Source organism: Puma concolor, chromosome A3 (assembly GCF_028749965.1).
Source record: "Puma concolor isolate L17-30 chromosome A3, mPumCon1.1.hap2, whole genome shotgun sequence".
NCBI lineage: Eukaryota > Metazoa > Chordata > Mammalia > Carnivora > Felidae > Puma > Puma concolor.
In genome coordinates, this window is record NC_141669.1 from 137,565,713 (window position 1) to 137,585,940 (window position 20,228).

Consider the following 20,228-nt stretch of genomic DNA (forward strand, 5'->3'; position numbering starts at 1 on the left):
CCAGGGCACTCGACCTCTAATAGGGACAGAAATTTCTTCACCCCTTGCCTGCACATAGGAGGTGCACAGTGCGGGCCTCCTCCCAGAAAGCAGTGTCCCCCGCCCCCACCTTTGGGTGCTGAGTTTACAGCAAGGTGTATATGGGGTTGGATTTTGAAAAAGGACAATTCAAATCCTGACCTCCGGCAGCTCGGCTGTGTATTCAGAGCTCTCACCATGTATGAGCTGCCTGTGGACATTACGAACTCATTCCAGTTGTTGGACGTGTTTTAAATAGTTCTGTGGCTTCCGTGTAGGCCTTGAAGGATGGCAGGGCTCAGCCTGTGCTAACCCACTTTCACCGGGGAGAAAGCCAACTGCTTAGGGAGCGGGTCAGCAAATGTTTGCTCATCACTGAAAATGGCTCAGGTGCTGCCCTAGATGCTGGGTGTGCAGCGGAGGGCAAGGTCAGCTTCCTGCCCTCAGGGAGCTTTTATTCTAGCTGGCGGGAGACAGATAACAGGCAGAGGAGCAAAGAAGACAGTACAAGAGAATCCCTGTGCAGAGAAGGGCTGAGAAGAAGGGCTGAGACCAAGGGCGGGTGACTGAGGATTGGGGCTGCCTGAGCCGGGCGGGCAGGGAACGTTCTTGGAAGAGGGATATTTGGCTGCGGGCTTGACTGGGGAGAAGCATGGAGCCCTGTGCCTGTGAGGAAGGGGGTGCGGGCATTGCTGGCAGGAGGAAAAGCGCCCTGAGATGGGGATTAGGGAATGGGGAACATGAGGGTCACTGGGGCTGCAGACCCATGGGCGAGGGGAGGGGAGGCAGGCAGGTGGACCCCGGACCCCCTCACGAGCTGTAGGGCCTTCCCAGGTGCAGTCTGAGGCCCTGGGGGAAACTGCCTCACCTGCCGTGTCTGGAAGTCACGGGGCTGTCCTGTGGCAGAAGGCTCTTGGTGGGGAGGGGAGACACCTGCTGTCCAGAGGACAGAGACGGGGGAGGTGAGCAGCATTGTGGCCTTGTGTGCTTGAAACTGAATCTGGGGTGAGTGGGGGGTGGTGGGGGCTCCGTTTCCGGCCCTCAAAGGCATTGAGGAGAGAGGCTGAGGGGGGAGAGGCTGGTGGGGGAGCCACCCCAGTTGGACGATGACGACGTGTGGTGTGGGCTGTGGAATATCTGTGTCTGGAGCTTGGGGCATGGGTCGGCCTGGGGCCCCCAGTCTGAGATTCATCAGGGTGGGGGCTGGCACCTAAAGGAAGTCACCGGGGAGGTGGAAAGGGCCTGGGGCAGAAGGGGCTGAATTTCTGGGTTTCGGCATCGCATCGGATAGGACCCGGTCCAAATGCCAAATTTTGGTTTAGAGCAAGGGTCCAGGGAGCCAGGGTAGAGCCTGGCTGTGTGTCCACAGCTGTGCATTTTTTTTTTTAAATGTTTGTTTAATTATTTATGAGAGAGAGAGAGAGAGAGAGAGGCAGAGAGGGAGACAGAGAATCCCAGGCAGGCTCTGCCCTGTCAATGCAGAGCCTGATTCAGGGCTCAGACTCACAAACCGTGAGATCGTGACTTGAGCCCAAAGCCAGAGTCGGACACATAACCGACTGAGCCACCCAGGCGCCCCCACAACTGTGTGTTCTGATGGCCAAACCTTGGGACGTAAGGAGCCAGGAGCCGGAGGACTCCTCCCACTGCTGCTTGGAGCTCAGCTCCCCGAGGCTACCCCCTGGAGCCTGCTTTGGGTGTATCCTGATTCCCAACCTTAAAGGGATAATGTGCTATTTCTGTGGCCAGAGCCACTTTAATTTAGGAATGAATTAGCCACTCTTCGAAGTCTGATTTGGAAGCACTGACTCGTAATGGGATATTTCTGCACCAAATGAGGCTCTGTTTTTTCGTTTGTTTTGTTTCGTTTTGAAGGCAAAGGCATGATCGATGAGACCTTGACACGCCCCAGCTGATGGTCCTTAAAAGTTGTGGCTTTAGGGGCTGGGAAAGGCAGCTGGGAATGTATGCCTTGTTTCCCTGGCTCAGCTCAGGACTCAGAGTTAGGGCTGGACCAGGCTCCCCCAAAGCAGTAACCCTGAAGACCGGGTTAGGGTGAGAGCTGCCCAATTCTGTTGAAGTCAGGATGACAGCCAGCTGTCCAGAGCAGGCTGTGGGGCTAGCTAGTGACTGGATCTCAGAAGCGAGAGGAGTGTTTGTGCGTGCAGGACATTGGAAGTCTACAGCTGGGTGGCTCAGTAGTCCAGGGCTTGGGCTGGGTCACGTTGCCAGCCCTTGAACCCATCGGGGTGGCTTGGGACCGGGCTGGAGCTGGATGGCAGAGGCCAGGTACGGAGTGCACATCTCTCCGTAGCCAGGCCCGAGACCCCCGGAAGAAATCAGGGCGATGCCCGCAGGAGAAGGAGGGTGGGTGCCGGACAGCACAAACACCAGCGTGTTTCCAGCTGCCCCCCAGCAGTGTGGGACCCCACGCCTGTGCTCACCTGACCTCCATGGGTGTGGAGCCCTCCCGCGGGCCCTGGCCCTCTCTCCTGGGACAGGCGTGTGCTTGGAGGCAAAGGCAGTTGTGACCTTCAGGCAGCAGAGGCCCTGCCAGGGTTCACCATCCAGCTTACCACTTCCCCTCTCCTGCTGTCACCTGCCCAAGGGGCCCTTTTCTCTCTGCTTGTCTCTTGTCCCATGGGTATCTGCCACGCTGTTACCTTAAATGATAGCTGTCTGCTGATGAACTTAGCCAGAGGACCTCGTTGTTCACTCCATTTCTGGTTTTTTATTTAATGTTTATTTAGTTTTGAGAGAGAGAGAGAGACACAGAGCGCGGGCAGGGGAGGGGCAGAGAGAGAGGGAGACAGAATCGAAAGCAGGCTCCAGGCTCTGAGCTGTCAGCACAGAGCCCAACACGGGGCTCGAACCCATGAACGACCTGAGCCGAACTCGGATGCTTAACTGACTGAGCCACCCAGGTGCCCCACTCCATTTCTGGTTTTTTTAAATTTTTTAATTTTTTTTTAATGTTTATTTTTTTTTGAGAGAGAGAGAGTGCCAGCAGGGGAGGGGTAGAGAGAGAGGGAGACGCAGAATCCGAAGCAGGCTCCAGGCTCCACGCTGTCAGCACAGAGCCCGACGTGGGGCTCAAACCCACGAACTGCGAGATCATGACCTGAGCCGAAGTCGGATGCCCGGCTGACTGAGCCACCCAGGCACCCCTCCATTTCTGTCTTAAGGGCAATGAGTGACCCTCAGGCTTTGGAACAGGTCTGGCCTATGGTTGGCACTCAGTGAATATTTGTTGGATGAAGCATACATAGTGTATCCTCCTGTGTAGGCAACAGGCTTCTCTGGGGGAAAATATAATTACACTGGTATTTCAAGACTGCCTTCTCCAAGGGAGGAGTGAAAACAGTACAGATAAGGAAGCACTGCTTTCTGTTTCTCCCTTACCCCCCAGAGGTAACCCCTCTATGACCATTTCCTGTGTTTCCCAGCAGACCGTCTTGACTTGTGTATGTGGGTTCCTGTAAGTATTTTAAAGAAATGGCATCTGAAGACAGTACATCTTGTTCTGAAATGTATTGTTTTTGCTCACCAAGGTGTCTTGGAGATTTATCTGGGTTAATAGATTCTTTCTAATTGCTTTAGAATATTCCACTGCTGTTTCGGTCTTTCCGCTGCTGCTGGCCTCGGAGATCGTTCTCAGATCTTCTGTGTTTTAGGCAGGGCCACGGCGAGCGTCCCGTGTGCACACGCTTCTCTGTAGGGCACGTTTTAAGAAGTGGAATTTCTGGGGCATAGAATGCACACATTTTACGTCGTGTTTGGTGCGGCTGAATTGTTTCCCAAAGGGGCTGTGGTTGTTCCCAAAAGCAGGTGCCTGTGTCTGCAGCTATCTTGAACTGTTCAGATCCTCACGTTTTGTCAGTTCTACAGAAAAAGTGTGGAACTTCCTTGGTTTAATTTGTATTCCCTAGATTGTTAGAGAGGGTTTTTTTTTTTTTTTCCTTGCGCAAGAGAGAACACACGTGCGCATAGGGGCACGGGGCACAGGGAGGGAGAGAGAGAAAATCTTAGGCAGGCTTCATGCTCAGTGGGGAGCCTGACTCAGGGCTTGATCCCATGACCCTGGGATCATGACCTGAGCTGAAACCAAGAGTTGAATGCTTAATGGGCTGAGCCACACGGGCGCCCTGAGAGAGGGCTTTTTTTTTTTTTTTTTTTAATGTCAATCAACCATTTTGTCAATTTCTGTGAGTTACCTCTCAGTCTGTCTTGCCTGTCTTTTTATGGGGTTGTTAGTCTTTTTCTAATTGGTTTGTAAGAACCGTGTGTTGTTTCTAACCGTCTACTTGCTGAAGATACTTTTGCTGTCTCTGTGGCTCAGCTTTTAACTTTGTTTATAGTGCCTTTAGTGGAGCAAAAATTTTTAGGGTTTTTGTTTTTTCAGATATGATTGACATAGAACATTATATTAGTTTCAGGGGTACAGCGTGGGGATTGGATACATGTAGACATTGCAGATCCCGAAAGTCTAGTGACCATGCGTCACCTCACATAGTGACAAGTGTTTTCTTGTGATGAGAACTTTTAAGATCTATGTTCCTCTCCTTCTTTTAAAATTTTATTTATATTAGAGAGAGAGAGAGAGGGAGAGAGAGGGAGAGACAGAGCACGAGCAGGGGAGGGGCAGAGAGAGAGGGAGACACAGAATCCGAAGCAGGCTCCCAGCTATCAGCACAGAGCCTGACGCGGGGCTTGAACTCCTGAACCGTGAGATCATGGCCTGAGCCGAAGTCAGAAGCTTAACCCGCTCACTGAGCCGCCCAGGTGCCCCAACATCTACCTTCTTAGCAGCTTTCAAATCTGCAGCCTGGTGCTGGTAACTACCCTCACTATGCTGTATGTTATATCCCCGAGTTTTTAGTTTTGATGGAGTAAAATTTATCAAGCTGCTTCTTTAAGTCTTTGCTTTTTGTTTCTTAAGAAATCTCTTTCTGCCTCCAGCTTAGAGTGAATACCCTTCCTAGTTTATCTGGGATGGTCCTGGTTTTAGGACCAAAAGTCCTGTGTCCCTAGAATCCCTTGATTCCCCAGCCAGGGTAGCTGGTCATAAACATGTTTCCTTTCAATGGCTGACTAGCTGTTTCCTTCACAGTTATGTTTCTCATCCCCTGTAATTTACTTTTGTGAAGAGTTTGAGGTAGAATCCAGATTTTTAATAGGGATTTCCAGAGTCAGAGAGTTTAATCCAGGGAGCTACTGACTCTGGTGAAAGTCTCCTACGTTAGCACAGGAGGAGAGGTGGTCTTGAGGGGTGGTAGGGGGCTTTGGACACAGATCACAAAGCAGATCATGTCTTCAGTATCATCAATGGAAGTGGGTTTTGGGCAAGAGTTCTCTGATTTCATATCGTACGTGACTTACCGATATGGTTACCTTTTGGTTGTGCGTTTAATAAATCCCTGTTACTGAGGAGCAGCAACCCAAAGGGGCCAGCTGTTCAGAGAATCCCAGATGTGCCTCCTTGCTAGTTTTGAAGGCCCGGCCCCCCCCCCCCCCCCCCCCCCCGGACAGAGACCCTCCCCACGTGCCCACCAAGATAAGCATCCTTGAGACTTGACTCCTGGTAAACCCAGGGCATGGGGTCCCTGGATCCCTCTTTTGTTTGAGCTCCGTTAAGGCAACCTGCTGCATCTGGGATTTCTACCAAAATTGTTGCAGGAAATTCAGTTTTAAGGGAACAGTAATGGCTACGGCGCATACCCCTCGCCTCAGACTGCTTTGAGCCGGACTGGGGGCCTGGCTGGGATTATATGATGGGGCCCTGGCAGGCTCAGGTCTACACCACACGCTCTGCAGTTGTGGGGGGGGGGGTGTGGGCCTTTGTAGGCCGGTGGCCTGGAGCACCTTGGAAGGTGTTGATTTTGTGTCGCTGCGGTATTTCCAGGGAAGGTGACTGGTTCCACCTGCCCCTGGGTACGCTCGAATACGTGTGTCTTCATGAGGCCTTCCTCCGGGCGGAATCCAGCCGCCCTGGGTCCTCAGCGCTGGGACATCGGCTCTGAGTCTCCCCGTGTGGGCTGAAGCTGGGCCCCGGCGTGCGGGTGGCAGATGGCGGGAGATGGTCGGACGTCTCAGCCTCCACGATCCGCGTGAGCCAGTCCATACAAGTCTCTTCGTATATGTCCACGGATCTCCTGTCCGTTCCGTTTCTCTGGAGGACGCTGACGAACGCAGATGGGCCACTAGTTTGCTGGGAGTCACCCTAACAAAATACCGCAGACTAGGGGGCTCACACACCGGAAAGTAGATTTCTTATGGTTCTGGAGGCTGGAGGTCCAAGATCAAGGTGTTGCAGGCTTGGTGTCTTTTGAGGCCTCTCTCCTTGGCTTGCACTTGGCCGCCTCCTCACGTGGCCTTTGTCCCCTGGGCATGCCCCTGGTGTCTCTCCACATGTCCAGATTTCCTCTGCTTCTCAGGACACCAGACAGACTGGTGATCAGGCCCCACCCCAAGGGCCTCATTGTAGCTTAATTACAGCCTTAAAGGTCCTGTCTCCAGAAATAGTCACGCGCTTAAGTACATGAATTTTGCAGGGACACAGTTCAGACGGCCGGGGCTGTGGGCTTCAGATCCTTGCCACACGGGCTTTGCATGGGAGCGTGGGTCCCCAGAGGCGGCGTCCCGAGAGAAACAGACTCACGTTCTGTCATCCTTGATGCTCTGGCCTTGGAAGTCCCCCAGATTCAGGGGTGGGCGCTGACGCCCATCCCCCAGTGGGGGAGGTGCACGTGAGGTGGGCGTATTTGGAACTTACCATCTGCCACGCTGTCCAAATGACCCCTTCCTCTAGCTGCACCAGTCCTAACATACTGTCTTCAAAAATTAATTCTAGTTAGTTAGCATACAGTGCAATATTGATTTCAGGAGTCGAATTCAGTGACTCATCGCTTCCATCTGATACTCAGTGCCCATCCCAGCGAGTGCCCTCCTCAGTGCCCACCCCCCATCTAACCCATCCCCCCCGCCCCCTTCCCCTCCAGCAACCCTCAGTTTGTTCTCTGTATGTAAGAGTCTCTTGTGGTTTGTTTCCCTCTCTTCTCTTTCCCCCCTTCCCATATGTGTATCTGTTTTATTTCTTAAATCACAAATGAGTGAAATCGTGCGGTATTTGTCTTTCTCTGACTTACTTTGCTGAACATAGTACATTCTAGCTCCATCCACGTTGCAGATGACAAGATTTCATTCTTTTTGATGGCTGAGTAGTATTCCACCGTGTATATATAAACCACATCTTCTTTATCCATTCATCAGCCGGAGGACACTTGGGCTCTCTCCATATATTGTTGATAGTGCTGCTATAAACATCGGGGTGTATGTGCCCCTTCGAATTTGTATTTTTGTGTCTTTTGGGTAGATACTAGGGTGGCTGTATTCTTAGTTTTCTGAGCAACCTCCACAGCAGCTGGACTGGTTTGCGTTCCCACCGACAGTGCACGAGGGTCCCCCTTTCTCCGCATCCTCGCCAGCACCTGTTGTTTCTTGTGTTGTTAATTTTAGCCATTCCGACAGGGAACACGCACCCTTCTTAAGTCCGGCACAGCCCTCACCCCTGTGTGTAACTGGGTGAGAAAGGGTTGACTGACCCAGCCTGTCTGCTTTCCTTTAAAGGCCTGCTTGCAAGGCTGGCCTTCAGCTGGCCCTGAACAGTCCCCACCATCCTCTAACTGACCAGAGCGGCTCAACTGTCTGCACAGGCAACGCGGTCTGTGCCGAACCCTTGCTTTCCTTCTGGGGCTCTGGCAGGTGGGCAGAGGGGGCGTGTGGAGCCAGCCGCCAGTGCTGGCCCTGGGCGCTGGGTCCCTAAGGGGCCTCCCTGGGAGACAGCGGTTCACGGGTGTTGTCAGAACTTGTCGCTGGAGGAGGTGGGTGCGGTTGGTCAGCATGCCTCCGTGGGGAGAGGATTCTGGAAGCTTGTGCCCGGTCTCCCCTGGGCTTTACCCCGCATACCTTTTCCTCTGCTCATTGTTCTCTGTATCCTTTTACGGTAATACATCATGGCAGTGAGTGTGGCTGTATCTAAGCATTCTCCTGGTGAACCCCACCCTGGAGGTGGTCTCGGAGACCCCCGTACTCTAGTCCTCTGTTTGCTGTCTTGTTAATGACCCGTCTTCCCCGCCCAGTGTCTGGCCTGTTGTAGCAGTGACGTGCATAGCACGCAGAATGGTGCCTGGCGCATAGTAGGTGCGTTATAAATTCTGTGGCCCTACCAAGTACACGGGCAGCAGTCAGTGGTGGGAAACCTCTTCTTTCCTGGCCCCGTGGAGAGAGCCGTCCTCAAGTTTTCCTTCGGGTGGCATCTGTTTTGACACAGAGCCTCTGGCGTCTCCCCAGAGGGGACCCGTTTGGCCCACGAATCCCCAAATTCAGTAGCAATGAACCTTCACAGGTGGGAGGCAGGCTTACGGCCTCTTCATATGCATCACCGCGTGGCTCCCGTGTTCTCCTGAAAGCACATCGCATTTTTAGACTGTGTTGAATTATTTACGTACCGTTTCTACAGGAAAACTTGCACTGGGGGTATGTAGACCTATGGGGGCCCTACTCTCCGGGACGGTCCCCGTGCCCTGTATATGAGTTACCTAATCGAAGCATCCCTGCCTTTCCTTGTCGCACCCTGTGCACCCCGACCCATTCCTTCCGCCCCAGGCCTGGTCTCTCGGAAGGTGGACAGGTGTCCTGCTGGCTGAGGACTGTGCATCACAGGTTTTCATGGTAGTTCTCTGCTGCTTCCCCAAAGAGCAAGAGCTAAAAATAGGCTGCTTAGACGGGATAAGAACTGTGTCTCCCGCTTGTGAGCGTCCAGAACCGCCGTGTGAGCTGAGCGGGATCCGTCGTCCGTGAATCTCTTTAACTGCTGTAATTCACGCTCACTCAGCTAATGAAGATGTCCGAGGCTTGCCGCAAATTTCCATTCTATTTTTGTTTTAGTGACTTTGCTGTCTGTGCTTTTTTCCTGCTATGATGCACAAAAAATCATGGCAGATTTTTACCTCTCGGTTAAACATCAGGATGATAAAAAAAATAAGAAGAAATATCTCTCCTAAGTGTAGATTCAAGTGATTTCAACGTGGAGAATTATGGCCGCGGGTGAAACTGCAAAAGCTTCACCCTTAATGCTTGCACTGGGTTTTCGCGGGAGTCCCCAGAGCGTGGGACCAGAGGGAAGTCACCCCGAAGTCACCCCGCAGGGACAGCGGTCATCACGCTGGCCAGGGCCAGACTCCAGGCTGAGTGCTGACCTCGTTCATCTGTGTGGGAGCTGTGACCTCACGCCACAGAGGAGGAAAACAGGGTCTTGGGGGGACCGAGGAACTTGCCCAAGACCTCACCGCTGGTGGTGCTGCCCTTGAACCTGGGCAGTCGGCTTCGGCAGACTCTGGGTGCCCAGCCGTTTGCTAGCCCACTCTCGAAATTTACGCTCTCTTCCTTCTGTTCTGGAAGACAGGACTAGCTCTTAGTGCCTCATTCGGGAGTCCTTAACGGATGACCCACTTCCCGCTGCCCCTTGGAGGTGCCTGCTTTGGAAACGAGGAGGCTGGTGGCAGGAAAGAGCCGTGCTCCACACTGGGACGCTGTGTGCCCCGCAGGTGGGGTGTCACAGGGGTCCTCTATGCCTGTCCTCCTCTGTGGTGTATTCCCTTTGTCCGAGTCTCGAGTGGACCTCGGACGTGAACATAAGTCTCTTCTGGGCATCGTGTCTGCAGGGTGGAGGGGTACAGCAGGGGAAGGAGCCTTGGGCTCAGGCGGGTGGCTGGTTCCCGCTCTACCCCTGACCTTGTGTGTGGGACCTCCCCCGCCCGAGCCTTGCTGTCCTGGTCAGTGCAGTGTGACACAGAGGCAGTGTCCTCAGCCACTCGGGAGGATGAAAGAGAAGATATGTGTATTTGTTTTCTACGGCTGCTGAAACAAATCACCGTGAACTTCGCAGCCTAGAACAACACCTATTTATTTTCACCACCTTTTGTGGGTCTGAGTCCGGTGGGCTCGACCGAGCCCCTACCCTGGGTCCCAACAGGGCAAAATCAGGTATCTGCAGGCCTGTGCTGGTTCCTGGAGCTCTGGGGGAGAATCTGCTTCCTGCTCATGCGGGTTCCTGGCAGATTTCATTTCCGTGGGTTGTAGGACCGAGGTCCCTGCTTTCTTGCTGGCTGTTGGCTTCTGGAGGCCTCTGCGTTGCTCCCCAGCTTGTGGCTCCTTGAGGCCAGCAGGCCGGGGTGGGGTGGGGGGGTGGTGGGCGAGACCCTCTCACAGACTCCACGTCCCTCTTCCCTCCCCTCTCTTCCTCTCCTGCCTTGCCCTCTGCTTTGAAGGGTTCCTGTGATTGCCCTGGGCCATCCGGATGATCCAGGATAATCTCCCTGTCTTCACGTCTGTCGATTGTAGCCCTGATTCCGTCTGCTAAAGCCTCCAGAGCAGTGCCTAGAGGAGTGTGTGATTGAGTAGCCAAGGGTCAGGAGCCCCGGGGGATTAGCATTCTGCCGTCCACACTCTGGGTAAGTGGATTAGCCCAGGGTCTGGCCCACAGTGAGCTGCTCAGTACGGATGGGTGAATGGGGTGAGGTGAGCATGTGGGACCAGGCTGCCCCAGCGGCACGAGTTACGGGGGCGTGGCGGCTGAGTCCTGCAGCGAGGAATCCTAACATGGAGACGAGACCTCCCTCTACCTACAGAGCACACACATCAGTTGTTAATGATCTGTTTTAATAGTAATGGTGCATAGGATTTTTTTTCTTTCTTACAGTTTTAGCTGCAAGGTGCCTCTGAATAAGGAGTTGCCTGGATATGGTTACAGTGCATCTGGTTCTGCCCACCTGTCTGTAGTTCCCTGACCTCCAGCTTGGCTGCAGCGTCTCCATGCACCCCCTTTGTCCCCTGGCCCCTTCTTGCCTCCCTCCACTTCCGTCTTCCACCCGGTGGCCCCACAGCCTCTTGAGAGAAGGTAAATCCTGTCTGTCTCCTGTCTGGAGACCCTCCTGGGTTTTCCATTCCCCCCAGGATAAAATCCATGCTTGACCCCATGGGCCATGAGGCCCTTTGTTCTGGGGCCTCTCCTGGACCCCCACCACTGCCTGCCACCCGGCCCTTTCTCAGCTGCTGAGACTGCGCAGCCTCAGGGCCTTTGCACATGCCGGTGTCAGGAGCACCGCCCCCTCCCTCACCTCCCACCCCTGCCCCCTGCACAATGCCTGGCACTTACTATGTAATGACTAGCAAGGAAGCGAATCTGTGAATGAGCGAATCATTGGATCAGACCCAACCCGGGCCTTATGTTCTCAAGGGTGTTTCTCATAGGCCAAGCCTGGTGGGTCTGTGTGGTCTTCAGGCCCCTGCCTTTCTAAGTGAAGGACCAGCTTCTCGTCTTCACCATGTGTTACAGGCGGTGGTGGGAGCAGGGGCCAGCCCCACTGGAGATCCCTGCACTCTTACCCTCTCCTGCTGACTGTCTCCTGGAGCCCGCTGCCCCAAACCCCTGAGGCTCCGTTTCTTTCTTTTTTTTTTTTCTGTAAACCCAGTTAGGAGTTTATTTTTTATTTTTTAAATTTATTTTTGACAGAGACAGAGCATGAGTGGGGGAGGGGCAGAGAGAGAGGGAGACGCAGAATCGGAAGCAGGCTCCAGGCTCTGAGCGGTCAGCACAGAGCCCGACACGGGGCTCGAACTCCCAAACCGTGAGATCGTGACCTGAGCCGAGGTCAGACGCTCAACTGACTGAGCCACCCAGGCGCCCCTCTGAGGCTCCCTTTTATGCCGTGGTCTGAATGGACGCACGGGTCCCCTGAGGAGCCCTTGTAAAGAAGCAAGAGGGTCAGAACGCCCCAAAACTGCATTGCGAATCACCAGGAGCGGTCTCTGTCGCGCCCCAGAGGCTGGCTGACTCAAGTGTCCCCTGCTGAGGCAGAAACGAATGCTGTCTCCCCACAGGCTGCCGAAATCCCTGGGGCTGGCACTACCATTCCAGACTGGAGCCTGCCGGGGGGCTCCCGAATCTGGTTGCCTGAACGATGGCTCCCCCAAATACGGAGTCCCGTAGATCCACCAGCTTTACGGCACACGTCCGTTGTGACGAACGGTGGGTTCTGAAAGAGATCACGGCTTCTCTGAAAATACAGACGGAGCCAGCGTTATTTATGGGTTTGTGCAAGTGGATTCTTGGGATTCTCACTGCAGCTACAGGACTTATGATGTATTTTTAAAGCACTGCCCATAAACCTAGTGCTATAGATTTTCTGTAATTTATAGATCAGGCTCGATGCCGTGTTTGAACTGTTACACTGTAAAGCACTTGGTCTGCTGTTGCTGCGACAAGCTGTTGGTGACATAAATCCGTGCTCTGGTTTCGGTCAATGAGCCCGGCTCTGCCGTCTCCTGTGGGAAGACAAACATGTCTCTTTAGCATATAAATCTGGTAAACATATTAAAATGTACACATTCTGTTGGAGGAAGGATTGAGTGTTTGGGTGACAAAGACCATTCTTTAAACATGAATTACCTTTTCTTAAAAGGAAAAGGGTGAGACGGGCTGACAGCTCAGGCTACGGGCACGATCGCAGGACAGAAGTACAGACTCACCCTCTTCTTTAACGTTATAAATCCTGCAGACGTTTCACGATCTCCTGCTCCTGAAAGAAATGAAAGCGTCTCTCGTGGGGGGTGTGGGGGACCCCCCTCTCCTAGAGGCAGCCGCTTCGGCAACGGAGGAAGAGCAGCCCAGAATCCCGTGTCCGTGCATTCATGGTGATAGGAGCCTGTGGACGACGTATGGTGCCTGGGCGTATGTGTGTTGGCGTGAGTGATTCGGGCATCCTTGCATTATTCCGCAACGTAGCCACCTGCCTGGAAAGTAATAGAGTTCCAGGGATGTTAGAATACCTAGATTTCTTTCACTTTAAAAAAGCCGCTGTGTAACATTCCCCAGTTCGGACATGTCCTGGGTCAGCCATTCGGCTTCGAGAGACATTGGGTTCTTTTCAGTATATGTGCCTCGTTCACACCTTCCTGTGTACTTGGGTCCCCGTAGAGAAGATGACGGGGGATCTGGGTGGCTGGGGTGTGGCATTTTTCGTCCCTGCAGAGGCAGCCAGCCCCCTTGCCCCCAGCGTTTGCTGTCCCCCTTAGCAAGTCCGACACGGCCAGGAGGGGGGTCACGTTCTGTGTGTGTGCTTCTGCAAGCACATGGCTTCGTTGTAAGCTGGCGTTGCTGGCGGGTGATTGGGTGGGATGGGGGGGCATCAGGCATGGGCTAGTACAGTGGAAAGATGGTAGGGGTCCTTTCCTGTCCTGTTGCTGTCACTTGTTCGCTCTGGGACCCTTAGTAAGTCGCACACCCCCTTCGTGGTTTGTAAAAAAAAAAGGACAGTTATGCCAGCCTCACAGGATTGTGAAGCATGCATGTCAGGTTCTCGCGAAGCCGTATGGTTGCAAAAATGCTGTCGTTAAATCTTCGGTCATCAGCATCAGCACCAAGTCGGTGGCTTTCGGGGGATCCAGAAAGCAGGAAGCCCCTGCCTGTCCCTCCCAGGCTATGTTTGATGTGGTAACAGCCTGAGCTCCGGAGCGGAGGACCTGGGCTCAGATCCTGCCTCTGTTAGCCGGGCCAAGTACTAAGCGCTTTGCATCCCACTTGCAAAATGGGGATGTGCTGGGATCTCCCCTATGTGGTCATTTTTAGCACCAGCCATGTTAATAATCATAAAGCCCTTAGACTGCTCTCTGGCACATACTGAGGGTATGAAGTAAGGGAACACCCAGTAGCAATGGCAGAAACTGTAGGATGTTTGCTTCCTCCACGAGAGATCTAGGGGGGAGGCGGTCCGAGGTCTCCGTCTGCAGCGGCGGGCGTTCCGCGGCACGGGTGGACCTGCAGGGTCGCGGGTCGGCCGCTGCGGCGCAGACCCCACGGGACGCACCGAGGCAGGAAGCAGGAGCCTAGCTCTCAGCAGTGGCCACGACAACAAACGCCTTTTCTGTAAGTGGCCCCGGTTGTGTACCAGTATTTCCCGGAGGCCTCAGACGTCAGCCCCTGTGCGTTCATTAGCTGCAGAGAAGGGCCGCGCCCCCCAGACACACGCACCGAGGGAACTATGTCGGAGTCGGACGTTCAGAGGAGGATGGGGGAAGAGGTCACCTGAGGTTTATGGCTTTGAGCTGACCACACACCCCTGACCCAGGTTAGCCAGAGCCCACGGTGGCTGGTTTCTCTTTCCTGCGGGGAGTGCTCTGTTCTCTCCCCTGGTTGTGCTTCCGGCCCCAGATCCATCACCACCAGCTTTTATGCCCTTCCCTGACCCACTGCGTGTACAAATTGTCTTGCACTGGAAGACACTTTGTGCTGATCGCCGCTGGCACGTGTAGACGTGTCCTGTGTGCTCGGCGCTGGGCCGAAAGCCCAGACCCTCAGGCGAGGCTGTCCCTTCCCTCACTTGGACACCGGGCACAGAGGGCCACACAGAGGAAGCGATCGAACCCTGTCTCACGCCCAGGTCTTCAGCTCCTGCCCAGAAGCGCTTCACTAGAGAGCCTGCGGGTGGACAGCACTCCGAGGAGGGCTGGGGGCATCAGAGGAGGTCGGGGTCTCCCACAGCACGTTTTTCAGGCCAGCTCTGGCTGCCGGTGCCTTTCCGTATGGAGAGCACGGTTGGTGAAACAGAGTTTTGCTTGAAGAGAGTTTGCTTGTGTTTTACAAAGAGCCCTACCTGGCATCGCCTGAAGTACCACCCTGGGCAGCCTTATGGGTACGGCCGTAGGTAGAGACCCCATCAAGGACGTGGCCCAAGGGCAGAAGAAACCAACCAAAGTGCAAGGCTGGGTTCCCCAAGCCAGGTCCAGGAGGCTCCCAGGGTGACGGGTTGGACGCAGTTTCTGCAGAGGCCAGCAGAGGGCGCGGCTCCCCTCCTCACCGCCAGGCTCTGCTGGGGAGCTGTGTCTGGTCCCTCCGTCCCCTTGGCCCTCCAGTCCCCACCCTGGGGTTTGCCCTCTTGTCCCTCTTCTGTTTGTTCCCTAAGAGCTTGGACAGAGATGGCAGCTTGAGCAGGGATTTGCAAGAGATTGAGTTTGCTGGTGTCATTCTGTTCCTGTTCCAGTGTCTTTAACATCCAGCGTTACGTTAGTTTCGGGCGTAGATACAGTGATTGGACAATTCTGTACCACAGCCGGTGCTCCTCATGACAAGTATGCTCCTCCTTCCCCATCACCTGTTTCCCCCGCACCCCACCCACCTCCCCTCTGGTGACCATTAGTTCCTTCTCAGTAGTTAAGAGTCTGTTTCTTGGTTTGTCTCTTTTTTTTTCTTTTGTTCGTTTGTTTCTTAAATTCCCCATGTGAGTGAAATCTTGCCATTTGCAACGACGGATGAATCTGTAGAGTCTTATGCTGAGCGAAATATGCCAGTCAGAGAGAGAGAGAATTCTGTTCCTGTTGACCTGGGCCACGGGGGAGGTGAGCCCTCTGCCCCGGGGTAGGGACCTCACACCCACGTGTGCATCCGTGAGTTGGTTCAACCAACACGTATTTGTTTCCTGGGCACCACGGTGTGCCAGGCGCATTCTCGGGTGAGCAGATTTGACAGATCCTCGAACTCATGGCGCTGAAATCCTAGCAGCCCAGTTTCCAGGGCCATCAGCTCTCCGGCGGTCCTTGAACCACGAGGGACCTGGGGAAGAAGTTTGTGGGCTCTCGCAGAAGGAAACCACACCCCGGAATGACCGTCTAAGTGCCTGCAGCCTTATGTTGGTGGCCGGCTGTAAGTCACGATCCCGCTGTTGTGCACTCCGGGTGGCTTCTCACTGTGTTTGGTCGTCGGGGAGTGAGGTCTGCAGAAGCGGAGCGGCCAGAGCTGAAGCCTTGACGGAGGGGAGGGGGTCTTGTGAGACGCTTGGCTCAGCACTTGTCACTTGGTCCCTGGAGTGAGTGTCACGGGACAGCTGGGCAGGAGTGACCACTATGCTCCTTCTAAGATGAGCTAAGATGCCGGAGCTCATGTCCTTTCATTGTCCCCACGTAAGGGGACAGATGGTATCCGGGAGTCCCGTGGGTGTTGAGCCAAGGCTGCAGGCTCTTCCGATGTCGTGTCTAATGCAGTGTGTCCAAATGGGGTTCCTTGTCCTTCTGTCCCATCCTGCCCCTTCTGCGGCCCTCCCTGCCCAGGAAAGAGCATAATGCCCACCTCGTTGTGAGGATCAGACTTGACGTCCCTGCAGCCCCATAACCAGTTAGTCGCCAGAAAGCAACAATCTGGCTGTGACCTGTGGCTCCCCTGGTCCCATCCTTCCACAACCCCTCCTTTGCCAACTCGCTGGGGCCAGTCGTGCAGCATGCTGGACCCAGACTCAGCACCCTCAGGCCCGCCTGGATGGTTGCCGGCCTCCCGGTCCATCCCCGGGTGCTGAGGTCCCTTCTCCATCAGCAGCTGGGGGGATCTTCTGGGGACTCACTTCTGCCACCGGCCACTTGTCACTGTCCTTGGAACAAAATCCAGACTCGGGAGGAGCCGCACGAAACACTGCATGCGTGGTCTGTGTCCCGCCCATGTCTGCAGCCTGGCTCACGCCCTGGCCCCTCACAAGGCCTCCTGCGGGGACTTCAGAGCCCCATGCTGCTCCCCCCTCCTGGCCTCTGCCCAGACAGGTCCCTGGGCCTGCGTCCCGCTGCCTCCTGACTCGTCTGCTTCATCTGTACTGAGTCTTTAGCTTCAGGAAGAGCGTCGCTTTCTCAGCCCAGGCTCCTCCCTGCCCCGGCGAGGCACCCCCGGCGCGGGGCCCGTGGACATCAGCGGATTGACTTGACCTCTTGGTTGTTGTCCTGTGTTCTCGAGACCACGAGCTCCACGAAGCCGAGGACCTGTCCTATTTTGTTCACTGCGGTGTTCTGGGAGAGTCATGCCTTTTGGCACAAAATAGACGTTGCCCTGCACACTGTGCGAGAATAGAACCAACTCTAGAGACGCGTGTGGGTGGGATTGCGCGGCAAGGGCTCCAGCCTGATTTGAAGCCCCGGGCAGGGACAGGAGGGGTTTTAAGTAGGATCCCACTCTGCAGACGTGAGAGGTGAACCCAGTCTGCCTTCACATCCAAAGCTCTGCCTGGGTCCCTTCGTGTGCTGTGTTGCCGTTTTCGTCGCGTTCTATTTTTTTAAGCAGCTTTATTGAAATACCGAACGTGCCAAAAAGCTCACCGGTTTTTGAAATTTCCAGTTGTGAAACCCTCACCATAACCTAATTTTAGAACATGTGAAGTGTTTCTATCACCCCCAAAAGAAACGTCAAACTCCTGAGCAGCTCTTCCCTACCCCCGCCCCAAGCTTCCAGCCTGAGGCATCACTACTCTGCCTCTTTGGAGACGCGTCACTTACATGGAATCATACTATACGTAGCCCTTCGTGTTGGAATTCTGTTCTTTTTCCCCTTGGAATACTGTTTCAGGGTCCATTCGTATTACAGCAGGTTCGGTATTTTATTCCTTTTCATGACTGAATAATGTTACAGTGGATGGATATGCCACATTTTATGTATCCATATGTCAGTTGATGGATATTTGGGTTGTTTATCTGTTATGCAGCCTTGTTGGTTCCTGTAAGGCTTCCAGAGTGGGCTTACGGGGATCTTGCTGCAGGGAGGGATGGTTGGTAACTTACACAAAGACCCCTTGAGGACATTCTCGAGGCTGGGACCTTGTGCTGACAGCTGCCCTCTGCCACCTGTGGGCGGGATCCTCCTGCCGGCCTGTCCTGCTTTGGGGCTGAATGCCTTGGAAGGCCAAGGTCTCCCCCGAAGGCATGTACCCAGCAGTCTAGTCTCTATTGACCGGTAGCAGGGGTCACATTTCTGTTTTTTTAATTTAAAGCTTTTTTTTTTTTTTTTTTTTTATCATGGAACATTGCAAAGCCAGACAAAAATATAATGACAAGCTGCGTGTCTACCCAGCTCTGACAAATCACAATATTTTGCTAAAGCATATTTTTTAAGAAACTGAATCTTGGTTGTCAGTCTTGTCTTCTCCCTCTCTACTCCTGGAGCAAATGCCAAGCTGCTTCCTTTCATACGCTTTTTTTTTTTTCAACTAAAATTTTTAAAAAGTTTATTTATTTTGAGAGAGAGAGAGAGAGAGAGAGAGAGAGAGAGAGCAGGGGCGGGGCAAAGAGAGAAGGAGAGAAAGAGATTCCCCAGCAGGCTCCACACTGTCCGCGCAGAGCCCGACGCGGGGCCCGAACCCATGAACTGTGAGATCATGACCTGAGCCGACGCTCACCCGACGAGCCACCCAGGTGCCCTCATAGGCTTTGAAGTCCTGCCCTTACGGTTTGGTAGGGCAGCTGAGTGGCACTGCAGTGCCACTGAAGGGGTCAGAAATTATTGTAGGTGGTGCACGGACGGACATTGGCTTCCGTAGAAAATTCTTTCCATTCTTTGTCCTTCTGGTAACATTAAGAACATCTCTGGGGCCCGAGTGTCTGAATGCCTCTCCTACCATTGCTCATCCCCCTTTTCAGCGAAGCTGGAGCCCGCAGGGGACCTGGCTGTCACGACCCAGTCGGCACCATAGTCCTTCCCGCAGACAACAGAGGGGCCACCTCTGTCGCTGTGGCGATGGTTTCCCTTAAAATGCATGTAAGTGCAAAGAGTTGATTTAAGGAAAAATCTGAAGTCAGTGGCAGCACAGGTTCTGAGCAGGCCAGTCCGAAAAGTGGGAGGGTGGACGGCACGTAGCTGGAACAGCCCTTTCTTCTCTTCTCCGGGACACGCCCCTGGGCTGCCATCCTCCCCGGCCCCGGGCTGGTCCATCGCGGCACCTGCTGCCGGCTGGACCAGCTACAGGCTTCCTGTCTCCATGAGGGAGGAGCTGAAGGTGTGCCTGGTAGGGGTTCCGCAAGCCTGCCCCTGGGGCCAGGACTCAGCCCGGCTCTCCAGGGGGCTGCCTGAGGACCCACTCGTAGAGACCTTGGGCCAGAAGCCCTGGCCCTGCCAGTCCTGGCTTCCTGGCAGGCCACTCACCCCTGTGACTTGCCCGCATGTCTAAGGTGGGGACAATAGTTGCTCTCACCTCCTCGGGCGTCGTGAGGAAGAGGCGATGCCTTGGAGTAAAGCGCTCAGCCCGGAGCTGGGCGCATCACCATCTGCGGATAAAAAGTATTTGGTAAGATGTCCTACCAGTATCCTCTTTGTTTCATGGTAACATCAGGCATAACTGTTTTGGGGGTCATCTCTTGGTTTATCGGTGACAGTTCTCAGCTCTACCCTCCCCTGCCATCCTGGAAGACCCATGGTGGGGGGTGTTTCTGCATTTGTCCACTGTTGGATCCCTAATGCCGATGTGGTACCCAGCATGCACTAGACTCTGGAATATTTGAATGATGAATGAATGAATGAATGAATGAATGAATGAGTGAATGAATGTTTTCTCTGGAGGCACCTGCTGCTGACAGCCCAAAGCTGTGCGTGAAGCGAGTATCCATGTTATTTCCCCACATCATGGTTCGGTTCTGTCCTTGGCCCTTCGTTGGGGTTCATCCAGCATTGCCAGTGTGCTCCCCCTACGCCCCAGCCCTGCTTTAGGTGCTGGCCAAATCCGGAGGAACAGCCCTCCGGAAGGTCCCCGTCCCTGTGCTGCTGTCACTGGCTGTGGAACCCCTCTGACCTCCTCCTCTGACCTCTGTTTCATCCCCTGGAGTGGGGAAGCCCCTGGAGCTGTCTAGGGGCTGAGACTGGACCTCTGCCCTGCAGCAAGTCTTGGGTGGGAACGGTGTCCCCCAGTCCCCCCCCCGTGGCCCTGCCATCCGGGCATCTGGTGAAATGCCCTCTCCTCTGGGCACCTTCCCAGACCTGGTGATGGGCCACACCCCATGCTTCTCTGTGCCTTTACTGGGCTTTCCTTTTTTTTTTTCATTACCCTCATGCCTTAGAGGAGAGCTGGCCCCCCCCCCCCCCCCCACCTCCACACACACTATCTGGGATTGGTGAGAATTGCTCATTAGCACTTTGGAGGACACCTCTGTAAGTGGGAGCCCTTGGGGGGGGTGTCACCTCCATCGTCTGGCCCATCAACTCCATCAAGGCATCTGGGGGAAGCCTCCCAGAAGGCACGGGGTACCCCCTCCTGCCTGTCTCCTCCCAGGCAAGGGAGGCCGAGGGCCTGGAGGAAGCAGGGCTGGCAGGAGTAAAACTCCGGAGGGCACCCCCTCCACCCCCCACCCCACCATGG

General features: G+C 54.4%; 1 protein-coding gene across 1 annotated transcript in view; it reads left to right on the forward strand.

Annotated features, from left to right (window-relative positions):
- The window catches only part of PHACTR3 (phosphatase and actin regulator 3), a 237,736-nt gene that overhangs the window by 1,349 nt on the left and 216,159 nt on the right, over positions 1–20,228 (forward strand). The gene's annotated exons all lie outside the window — the stretch shown is intronic.